Consider the following 11,552-nt stretch of genomic DNA (forward strand, 5'->3'; position numbering starts at 1 on the left):
CACACTCAAACCATCCATTCACGAGCGCTTTGAGAAAAAGGCCAGATAAATAAACACAGGCCCATGATACACGCACGGAACTTACAACTTGGTAAGAGCCAAATTTAAGCCATTTCCCAAACAACACCGTGTAACTTATCCCATTATTCGCTTTCCTAGAAAGCATCAAAGTAAGTTGTTCTGCCAACTTGAACTTTTCTTCTTGTGTTCTTGCAAAATTCTGCTAATGCGTTTTTGTAGCAGTTCTCCACTTGTATTCTTGTTCGTAGAGTTTTTTAAGTGTTCGTGTATTCATACCGTCCAGATGTTGAAATAATTTTTTGGGGTTAGATAGTTGAAATCCCGTTTTGAAGTTAGATGGATGTTATTTTGATATGGAACTCTTAATTTTGAATTGACAAAAAAGATAAATTGGCAATGACCATTAGGTGAATTAAATGGAGTGCAAACTAGCTGAAACCTCCTCTTCAAATTTCCACAATACACGGGTGCTCTGGTTTTCGTGCACCAACATGCACAAATATTTATATATCCTAATAAAAGTAAATATTTTTGCTTAGAATATTTATTTAGGGAATTTATTTAATTGTATGCGTCATGTTTCGGAAGAAAGAAGAATCATTTTGAAAAATGTAAAAATCAATCGTCATTTTAATAATAGCTAGCACGCAATTCTGCAGCAAAATATGTAATGTCGGTTTTCATTTTACGCAGAATTTCATGCTCTACGACTTTTTTATTGCTATTTTTAAGACTGACTATTTTTTTTTTCCTAAAAAAATTAAGAAAATATGTGAAAACATCACATTTTAATGAACATTTTTGCATCTAATAGTGAATGTTAGCCTCTCAGTAGGGGAAAAACTTGGGATAGTCATACTGGACTGTCATTGAAGTGATATTTTAATCATTTATCATTTTATTCATTTATTTATTCATTCATTTTATCATTTTAGATAAAACTTTAACCGTCGTTTTCCTCTGAACTTAACCCTTTCGATCAGACTTTCACATGATTGAAACTTTAAATCTCATGTAAAATTGGTTCTTTTCATGATAACTCTTGTAAAAGCAGGATTTATTTACCCAGTAAGAAATTGTTCGATGTATATGACCATTAGGGCCGAAAGGATTAAAATCTTTGGTCACTAGCCTATACGCAGAATGCTAATGTATAAATTTCTTAGCCCCCCCCCAAAAAAAAATGGGAAGCTAACAATGAAATGGCAGGAACTTTTGAAATATTATTTAAAATGACCTAAATAAGGTCTCTGAGAAAAATCCTTGGTTAAAAAATTTTCCGAAGAAAAATTCTAAAGTTATTCAACTAATAAAAGGGAAAGATAAAGTATAAAATGATGCAAAACATCGACATGTGTTCAGATGAATTCGTGAGGGATTCAAACCGATCAAAAAAGTAATTTTATCTAAAAAATAGTTTAAAAAATATTTTGGATCCAATGAAGTTACGCGAAAGTAATGAGATGTAACATCAGATGTAGAAGACTTCTTGATTATTCGGCGGAAACAAAATACTTAGTTAACGTGTAACGAATAAAGCATTGCCATCATCTTATTCTGGCAATCAAAAGAAAATGAAACTGAAGACATTAATGACAAAGGTTAATTAACAGTATATTAGGGTCTATTTTGGGTATAAATTTCAGAAGGGGAGAAATCTCGATACAAGGGTCTCATCATGCGACCTCGAAATATATCCCAGCATTCCCAGACTGAGGCAACACTCTTTCTTCTTAGGAAAGAGTGTTGCCTCATTTCAAAGAAATAAAACTTCTTCGTTTAGTACCTTTCTGTACATTGAAATTGCGAAATTAAACGCACGTGGACCAGATTTTTTTCTGATTCTTTATTCAATTAGTTTTCTTTAAATTATTAATGATTTGTTGACAGTGTTGCGTAAAATTATCCATTTTAAAAAGTTCCGGAAGCTTCTGTGTGATAATAAATAAATTCACACGCGACTTTAGCTTCCTTGAATATATTATGTTATGATCTCAATGTTTGAAACCAGAAATGAGTGTTTCTGCCTTCACTTTACATTACGTTTTGAAATAAATATTTTTTTTTTCTAAAATGCATGTTTCTTTGTGACAATATTCTCTTGGACAAAAGAAAATACTAAAACAATCCAATGTATTATTAGACTGATTAAAATATCGACATAAAAATCTCCCTCGGATTATTTTGATATTGCTGAACTTAAGGAATTTCGCTGTAAGATAAAGCGATAATAGTAATGTATGTTTAATACCAGGAATTCTGATGAATTTCGAATTTGTTTTCTGAAAGAAAGCATCTATTTTTCAAATACTGTAAGAATTAAAATTATAAACAAATATATATAAGAATAATTTGTCCCTATTTTACTGGAAAATGACACTTTACCTTGAAGAGAAAAATTACTTCCTTTTCTTTCCACCTTATGGCAACTTAAGGTGGGCGTGCTAAGTGGAAGAAAAAAATAGATATACAATTAATTTCTAATCCTCTAGATGTACTTTTCTCGGAATATACTTTGAAGAAAAGAGGATTAGGGTCTTATTTGATCTTCGTAAAAGTGTCTTATTAGCGTAAAAATAATTTCCTTGAGTGCTCAAATAAGGGTGCATCATTTAACTTTCAACTTTGCTTGATTTTTTTTTTAACTTTGAATTGTTAAAAATTCTAATTTCCAAATTTGGACGAAATGCCACATTTCATACCTGCCTGAGACTGAAAAACAAAATTTTAGAATGATGCAGAGTATAAGCGAAAACAATAGCTTAATATCTATTAAAAACATTATAAATATAAAATTATTTGTTAAAGTGAAATTCCTCTTGAAACATATAATAATTTAGAAATTATGTACAGTTAAAATATTATCTAGTTGAATAATTATAAATCTCAAATAATATGCTTCGAAGCCGATTTCTTTTCTAATGTGGAAGAGTTTTACAGTAGCAGGTTTTGAATGCCTGTTTCTTAATCGAGCTAATTCTAAATGAAATCCGTTACCCGACTACCTTGTTCTAGTAATCAGCTCAAAAATTCTGCGCACGAAGAACATCTCAATGAAAAGGCACAAAATCAGGTGCAAATGATTAAACCTTTTTTTTTCTTAAATCCCGGTCATTGAATGTTCCCGGATTTAATTTAAATAACTGAATTGCGATCGAGGAAGCAAATCTTTAAATCTCTCGATCAATTTTATTTCTGAATTAGTTCAAAAGTGAAGATGCTGACATATCAACAAAGCTATGTTCTCGGGCTTCTAGCAACGCATGGAAATTCAACGTTATATTTATATCTTCCCCCTGCCTTGATCACTTTGATGACGTAACTTTTTGTTGGCGCAGTAGAGTGAGAGAGAAACTCTTGTTCAAATGGATCGTTTCATTCTCAAATAAATATCAAATCCAACAAAAAAAAAAAAAATTCTTATCCTTTTTAATCTCTGGACGAGTATTTCATTTCAAATTTTTTTTTTTTTTTTTTTTTTTGCATGTTGAGTCATAAAGTATTAGTCCTCAACTAAAACTATTGCTAATATTTCTCGAGAATTTCTCAACAACGGCGAAATAAAGTACTGATTTATTTCTAAACGAGCTACTTTTTTACAAAAGCAAATTCTTTAAGACGCATTTTCCAACCGTTTCTCTCTTGATAGAGATGACTAATTTTTACAGATATTCGTCAGTGATTCTTCTTTGAATACATTTGTATTTTTCATAATAATAAAAATAATACGCTTCAGTTCAGAATTGTCAATGAAATTGCTAAAAAAGGCCTTACTTTATGTTTCTGCCAGATACATGTCGAGTGTCAATATCTTGAGATTAAGGAATGATTCAAAATAATGAGCTTTCTGCATATGTCTATATGTTTAAAGCACTTTTATTTTATTTTTACGTTTATAGCTTATATAGAATGGGGCAGTTGTAAACAATTATTAAGAGAAAAGGTACTGGTATTTTTACGATTTTTCATTATGAAGGGAAATGAACGTTTTAATCTTGCTGCAAGTTGGATGACGCTAACAGAGTTATTCCCATAGTAAGTGAATAAGAACTGAAATATATTGTAGCAACATGATGATGTGCAAATTATTACTCTTAAATTTGAAAGCACTAATGAAAGCTTTAACTGCATTCTATGGAAAGACAGTCCAAAAAAATTCTAATTGAGATTCTTTATTCCTGTATTTTCTTGTCCTAATATTGAGAACTTTCGTGACTGCAATGCATTTTAATACAGGGTTAAAGCATTATTATACGCTTTGGATCCATCTATCACGCTATTATTGAAAATATTTGATAATTTTGATAATGAAAGACTTTGTGACTAAAGTACATTAATTACTTTCGCTCAAATCTGCTTAATTAAAGAAAATGAATGAAAAATAAAAATTGATAAAGATGAATAAAATAATAGTACCAACTACAAATATGGTTTAAGTTTCTGATCGCATCATTTAAAAAAATATTGAAATTTTAAACAAAAATGTATATTTCTCAAAACTAGATTTGACGAAAACTGCCTCATTTTAAGCATAAAATCTCAGTTACCTATGAACTGGTTAAATTTTTAGGAATAATGTATTTAGAGAGTAAACTAAAATAATTTACATTGTATGAATATTTTTAGTCTTTTATTTGATAAATAACATTAAAAGTTTGCTGAAAAATTAAAATTATTTGTTTAATTAATTATTAAATTAATCTTAAAATTATTTGATTTGTTGTAAAATCTTTATTTATTGATAGAATTTTGAAATCCCAGCAATGATCTAGTCGAAAATATGTAATTTATTTTGGTTTTAGTTTTTTTTAGTTAGTAGAATTAATGCTTGATGAAAATTTGCCCTAAAAAGCTGTATAAATTTAAGATCTTTGTGAAAGCATAATAATTAATATCCAAAACTAATATTCTATAATTATTTTTTAAATGAAATATAAAACTTTAAATTATTTATTACGGTGTTGCTATATTAGGTGTATTTTTAAAGAAGTTCTTAAATATTTTAATAATGCAATATTATTAAATATTTTATTAATATTGCCTTTTAAAACATTAAAAGGCAATATTTCGGTAAATGCAGCTATAGATGACTTTAAAATATATATATATATATATATATATATATATATATACTTAAATCATTGGAGTTTTTAGAAAAAAGATAATTTTGGCAAGACAAAAAGAAACTAGAAAGCTTAAAATTTGAAATAGAAAGCCATTTGTTTCTCACTTTTAAATAAAAGAAAAATTGTCAATTTTCTGTTGATGGCATTCCTTTTTTCAATATCCCGGCGAACTTTTGATGCCTCCCCAGGAATATTGGCGTCGTTTAAAGAAATCTTGCAATGAATTTTTTCACGACATTGTACAAAAGAACTGAATTCTATGAAACAGGAAACAAATATCTAAAATCTAAGTAAAGAAACTACGCTCCATCAAGATTCCATAGTGATAACACACTGCAATAAATTATGGCGAATTTTAAACCATATGGCTAAATAATCTTATACGAGATCTTCATTCTCTTATTAGATCTGCAGTTTCTTTAAGATCTTGTTTGTAGAAAGAAATTTGTTCTGTTGAGGTGCTACATGACAAATCTTTCCTCATCAACGTATTTTGAAAGAAGTCTAATCGCGACTTCGACATAATTTCACCAATGTCCTCTGCGGCCGAGTTGGCTGATGAATTATCACTTCTAAATCTAATCCAAGATCCCTGAAAGTCTTTCAAGAAAGCAAATTTTCTCTCTTATAATGTGTTTATTGCCATTCTCCTTTACTTTGAGTCTCGGTTAAATGCAGGATAAGACCTGGGCCTATAATTTCCTAAAGGAAAAAAACCAAAAGATTTTTTTATCATACCCCAACTTTCTTTTGACTGAAAGCATTGCCATGCGTAATTATTATGAGTGAATCAGACACAATGATGATATAATGTAATCATAAAGAAGTACTTGACTATTCATTGAAAATAAAATTATATATTATAAATGTGACTAAAAGGTTAATTTATTTAAAATATTTCCATCAGAATCTTACGCTTTTAAGGCTTTGTTTTGAAATCTTTATTTTTGAGAAATAAAATTAACTAAAATAATAAATCAGAATATAACAAAAAGATAAAAAGTGGAAGTTTTATTTTTAGTATAGGAATACTATTCATGTGAATTAGAGTATTTACAATTTTAGGTGAATATTAAATATAGTATAGATGATAATGCAAAATAATGCAAGAATTAGAATATTTATTCTTAAAAATTCTAAAAATTTAAAAATTTCTAAATTGGATGTAAATGTAAAGAAAACCAGCAGATCTGATAAAATAGTTTCCGTGTGGAATTGAAGCTTCAGAGTGACAACGTTCGATTCTCAAACGGATGTTATTTACATCTTTTTTTTTCTTTTTAAGCTATAATGAAAATCAAAATAAAGACCAAAAATTGGAAATTAATGAATATCAAATATTTTTAAAAATGCCTTAATAAATGTTTTAAAATGAAAAAGTAATTTTTCTCAAAATCTTAAAATAAAACAAAAATCTTAAAATTCTGAGACAAAAAAATAGTAGAAGAAGTCTATAAAACATTAATAAATATAATAAGAATTTAAAAAATCCAAAAATAATCATCATATAAAAATTAAAATATCTTATAAAATTATTACGATTCCAGTTTAGCTAAAACTCCTCTGTCTGGGCTTCATGCTTTTGCGATACTGTTCTAACCTCCGTTTTTTTTGTTTTTTTTATAATCTTTTTAACGCATTCATAGAAACTTTAAAAATATTTATTTCGGTTTTAGATTATCTCTTGCTATTTGAATTCCAAATTCATTATCAATATCATTTTTAACAAAATCAATTGAGCAATCTAAATTTCTTTTGTTTCAACGACTAAAAGACGTTACCTTTCCCATGTTGTGAAAATGTCTAATGTTGATGAAATTTCCATTGATGGAAATTAAAGGTTCGCATATTTATCCTTTGTTAGGCATAAGAATTCCAGGAATGAGTTTTCTTCAGCAGTTTATCATATAAAAAATGAAAGTATCTAAATTTGGCTTCTCTAAATTCACCTTGATTTTAGGGATGTTGAGTTGCAACAAGTCTCTAATGATCTCTTGGATTAATGCATTTTCCTTACCAAACCATTCTTTTAGATAGTCCACTATCTTATAATTTTTAGTTATTTCGGAGAAACTTTCCACAATTTTTTAGATCTTGCACTGTAGATTGGAGGAGATACTGGTATTTATCTCAATCTTTAATGCTTTAATTTTCATAGAATTTTTAAAACTGGGTTCAGCAGTTCAGCCATATTCTTTTTCCAGTGAAACTGGGAGTTTAAAGTGTCATTGAAAGCGTCGAATCAAACATTTTCTCTATTTTATTCGATAGGAAACTGCTTAGTTTGAATTCCTATGCAACGAACTTATTCTTAAGAAATCCTTTCATAATCATCATGAGAGTGCTACTTTTTTTGCATTTAGTGATTGTTTCCATTTTCCAGTTCAAATGTTGTCTCAATTTCAGTGAATGCGCTTCATAACTCTTTTTGATTACTGAAACTGAGATCCACTTTAGAATTCTTCATCCTGGCTAATAAAATGTGGAAACAATAAGATGTAACAAAAATAGGTTGCTTTGAAATTGTTCACATCACTATCTATGCAATGCAACAAAATTAATTCGACATCGCATAAAGCCCATCCGAATTGCCCTCTTGTTTTCTTTTTTTCTCTCTCTCTCTCTCTTCTCTCAAAAATAGAAAGATTGCCGTAGGCGAGAGAGAGAGAGAGAGAGAGATCTGATGTAAACTGCAACAGCCTTAATTACATAAAACACATGTTTCGTGACGCCAGAGGGTTAAAATATTATAACAAACAACGAAAAGCATTCAATACAAAAAAGAAATATGTATATTTTATAAAATGGTTTGTTGCAATTTTTTTTTCATTTGTTTGTTCTTTTCGTTTCGATATAATCATGAGAAATTTTAAAATACATATTTATTCTGATTTCGATAAGTTTTGAATAAAGTGTTGAACCTGCAACACTATCTACTTAAATGCGTTAACAAGAACATTTAATACTTTCTGTTGTTTGTAAGAAGATAAAGAGGGTATATATAAAATACATAATAAAGTAATGAAGTGTTTCTAAGTATGCGCACAGACGCGAAGATTAACGGAAATCAATTATCTATAAAGGAAATACATAGTAAAGTAATGAAGTGTTTCTAGGTATCTAGGTATACGCACAGTCGCGAAGGTTAACGGAATCCAGTTATTAATTTGACTGTCAAACTCATTTTTCTTTCACTGTTATTTAGAAATCTAACGGATTATTTTGTTTCCCACAGCAGCCAAAATGTGACTCTCAGTATGTCCTCCAAATGCCAGTAATCCATAGTCCTATCAGTAATAAGAAAGAAAATAAAAGCGTTGAGAGAACTTGAGTCAAAAACAGAAAAACGTTGTCAAAAAGAAAAAAAAGAAAAGAAAAAAAAAGAGTCGTCCGTAGAAAAAACGTTGAAATGAGGTTTTAACGACTTCTCGGTTGAATGACAGGCGAAGCTTCATCACAGCCAAAAAAATTAATGCGTTAACTTTTAATAGTATCTCATAATTTATATACATTATATATTAGGTTAAGTATAATATATGATTGATTCTAATTCCTAGACAGTGAAAGAATCAAACTCACAATTTCGTTTCCAGTAGGTAAAGCTCGATTTTACAAAGCAAGATATTGCGATTGTTTACAAAATATCTGTCTACTTTTTTGTGATGGAAACTACGAGTTATTGCATAAAGAGCAAATGTAGATAAATCCCATTACGATAGACAAAAGGTTTTTAGTAGTCTTATAGAGAAACTAAAATGTAGTAGAATATGATGTCATTGATGCCAAAAACATTGAAACAACAGGAGTGGGAAGACTCCTCTGAATGCATCTGATAGGTTGAATTAAGAAAATTTCATGTTATTTTAGTTTTAAACTAATGCCAATAGCTCCTTTAAAACTTTACTGTAGACTCTGTAATAATGTCCTAGGCCTCTTAACAACCTTCTGAGTTTGTATAAATTGATTGGAGTATGAATATTTTCATATCATCATTTCAAGTGAAGAATTATTGATAATTTTGAATGAAGCGAACATATTTTAGTCTGTTTTATGCATAAACTGTTTTCCTTGGTTTCAATTTTTTTTTCACTAATTCCTTTCAGTTGCATCAGAAAATACACAGTAAGTTTCTGAACCATTAAAAGCAGTGACGTAACCAGGGTGGAGCGGGCAGAGAGATGGCCTGGGCGCCATTACTAGGGGGTGCAAAATTGTGGAATAAATTAGTTGCATTTAAGAAAAATAAGTACTTTTCTTCAAGTCTTAATACCCACAGTTAAAATAAAATTTCTTAAAGGCAAAAATGAATATTCCCTACTATCAATTTAGTATCTCGATGTTTTGGATTACAAAAATTCCAAAACTCAAATCACTATTTGAATTCCATATGTAAGCATCACTTCTGACATCGACTATATGTGAAAATATTTTGATTAATAATCTAAGGCCGATATATCATCATAATATAAATGAATCGTGCGAGTAGTATTTGATAAAGCTAGACTCAACATGGAATGAGACTTACGTTCAGAAAATAAAGTTTTTATTCACTAAATATTTCTATAAATCAGTAAAACTTACGATTCGTGCTTTGAAATGGATAATAAATTGTTGAGAGTTGTTATAAACTAAACTGAATGAGGAAAATTGGGTAATAAAAATGTTAAACAGATATTCTAAGCAGAAAAAACCTCGATGTGATGAAAGATGATATTCATAGAATAATAAACTATTCATCGGATGTTTTTACACTTTTTGAGAATGGAATGAATTTGTTTCGTCGTAAGTTGGAATTACAGCAACCAGAAAGAAACCTCGACCTCCTCCTCAATCATATCAGTATTCGGCTTGAAAATTAATTCTTCATTGGGATTAAACTATGTTATGCTGATTCAGTTCGAATTCTTAAAACAATAATCATTTAATTGTTGCATAGTATTCGACAATTAGTAAATACCAAACAACTCATCTACAGATACATAATCTTTCTTTCCTTACGAGGAATTGCAAGATAATGAATATTATGTTTATTTGAAATCTTTTCTTTTTATGCCAAAACACCACATCAGAATTAATCTTTCAGTACCACAGTTATTGCAATTTCTGCTATGGACGGTGATGGATTTCCGTCTAGACAGTTACTTAGGGTTATTAGATTAAAAAAGGCCGAAAGTAAGTCGATTAAAAAATATTTTTAGCCTTATTTTCTCAATAAAATTGCAGAAAAAACTAATTCTATGAATCATAAAATAGTAAGACAAAAAGTATATTTGTTATGAATTATTAAAATCATTATGAAATAAATTAGGGCACAAGAGAGCGTCAACGGCAGTTACCCAATGATTGGATAAAATGTTGGAGCTGAAAGTATCTCAAGGTATTTTGCATGATGAGTCTAACTGGTAATTTAATGTATCCAGTATAAAAGTATTCTGGCATTTTTGGAGGATTAAATGTGAGGATCCGCAGTATGGTAAATCATTATACATATGTCACTTTTTGACTAATTCCAGAGTTATTTCTTTCCAGAGTTATTTAATTCCAGAGTTATTTCTTTCAGTGGAATATTCAGCAATTCTCCAAATGCAATAACACTCTTTGGGTAAATGTGCATTTTGATGAGCACTGACCCTAATTGGTACCATGATTGAAACTTTTATTTTCAAAATTTCCTTAACTTGCTGACATTAATTCCCCTCTATAAACAAGTTACTATATAAAGGCTTTATTTTATGGATATCACATCATCGACCGTATCGGTGATGATCTTTTGAATCAGAACACAGTATCAAAAGTTTCCTTCTTAGTAAATATTCTTTTAACAATGAAGCATGTATCATATAGTTTGTCAGGAATAATTTTTATTTTATGTTACACGCTGAAAAATCAATTTTTTTAGAACCCATGCGATATGGAAAGAAATTCGCTCCAGACGACATCATCCACAGGAAGTTCAATAATCAATGACAACCACTGACTCTGGCCATCCCAGTCTCCGCGCTTACCATATTGTTAATTGGAATCTATAAGCTGAAAGTCACTCCCAGGCATAATGAACATCATTAATGTCAAGTCCAAGGTAGTAAACCCTTCGTTTGATCACTAGCAAACTAACCATTTAGAAGGCTAGCAACCGAATTGATATCCAGAGGACCACAGTTCATCTCGCGTCTAAAGGGTCGCCATGCTCTGCTAACACGCTGGATTTGGCTATCCGTGAAAAGCAAGAAGCAAACAGAATGAAAACTGCTTCTCATAGAGAGCTCTCTTACTTGGCGTTAAAAGAAGGAAGTAAACAATGGAAGGCATTGGGAAGAACAAACTCAATAAAGTTCCTTCTATCCTGAGATATTCCGATCCCGAGTATCTCAGGATCGGAATATCCTGTATTCCACAATAGACGAT

At 29.9% G+C, this 11,552-nt stretch overlaps 1 long non-coding RNA gene across 1 annotated transcript in view; it reads left to right on the top strand.

Moving 5' to 3' along the window:
* LOC129960642 (uncharacterized) overlaps nucleotides 1–11,226 on the top strand; it is a 33,857-nt gene extending 22,631 nt beyond the window's left edge. Inside the window, exon 2 of the long non-coding RNA XR_008783646.1 lies at nucleotides 11,047–11,226. This is a non-coding gene — a long non-coding RNA (uncharacterized LOC129960642). The remainder of the gene's footprint in view (nucleotides 1–11,046) is intronic.
* Nucleotides 11,227–11,552: the final 326 nt, after the last annotated feature.

This window comes from Argiope bruennichi, chromosome X2, assembly GCF_947563725.1.
Source record: "Argiope bruennichi chromosome X2, qqArgBrue1.1, whole genome shotgun sequence".
In the NCBI taxonomy this organism is placed as follows: Eukaryota; Metazoa; Arthropoda; class Arachnida; order Araneae; family Araneidae; genus Argiope; species Argiope bruennichi.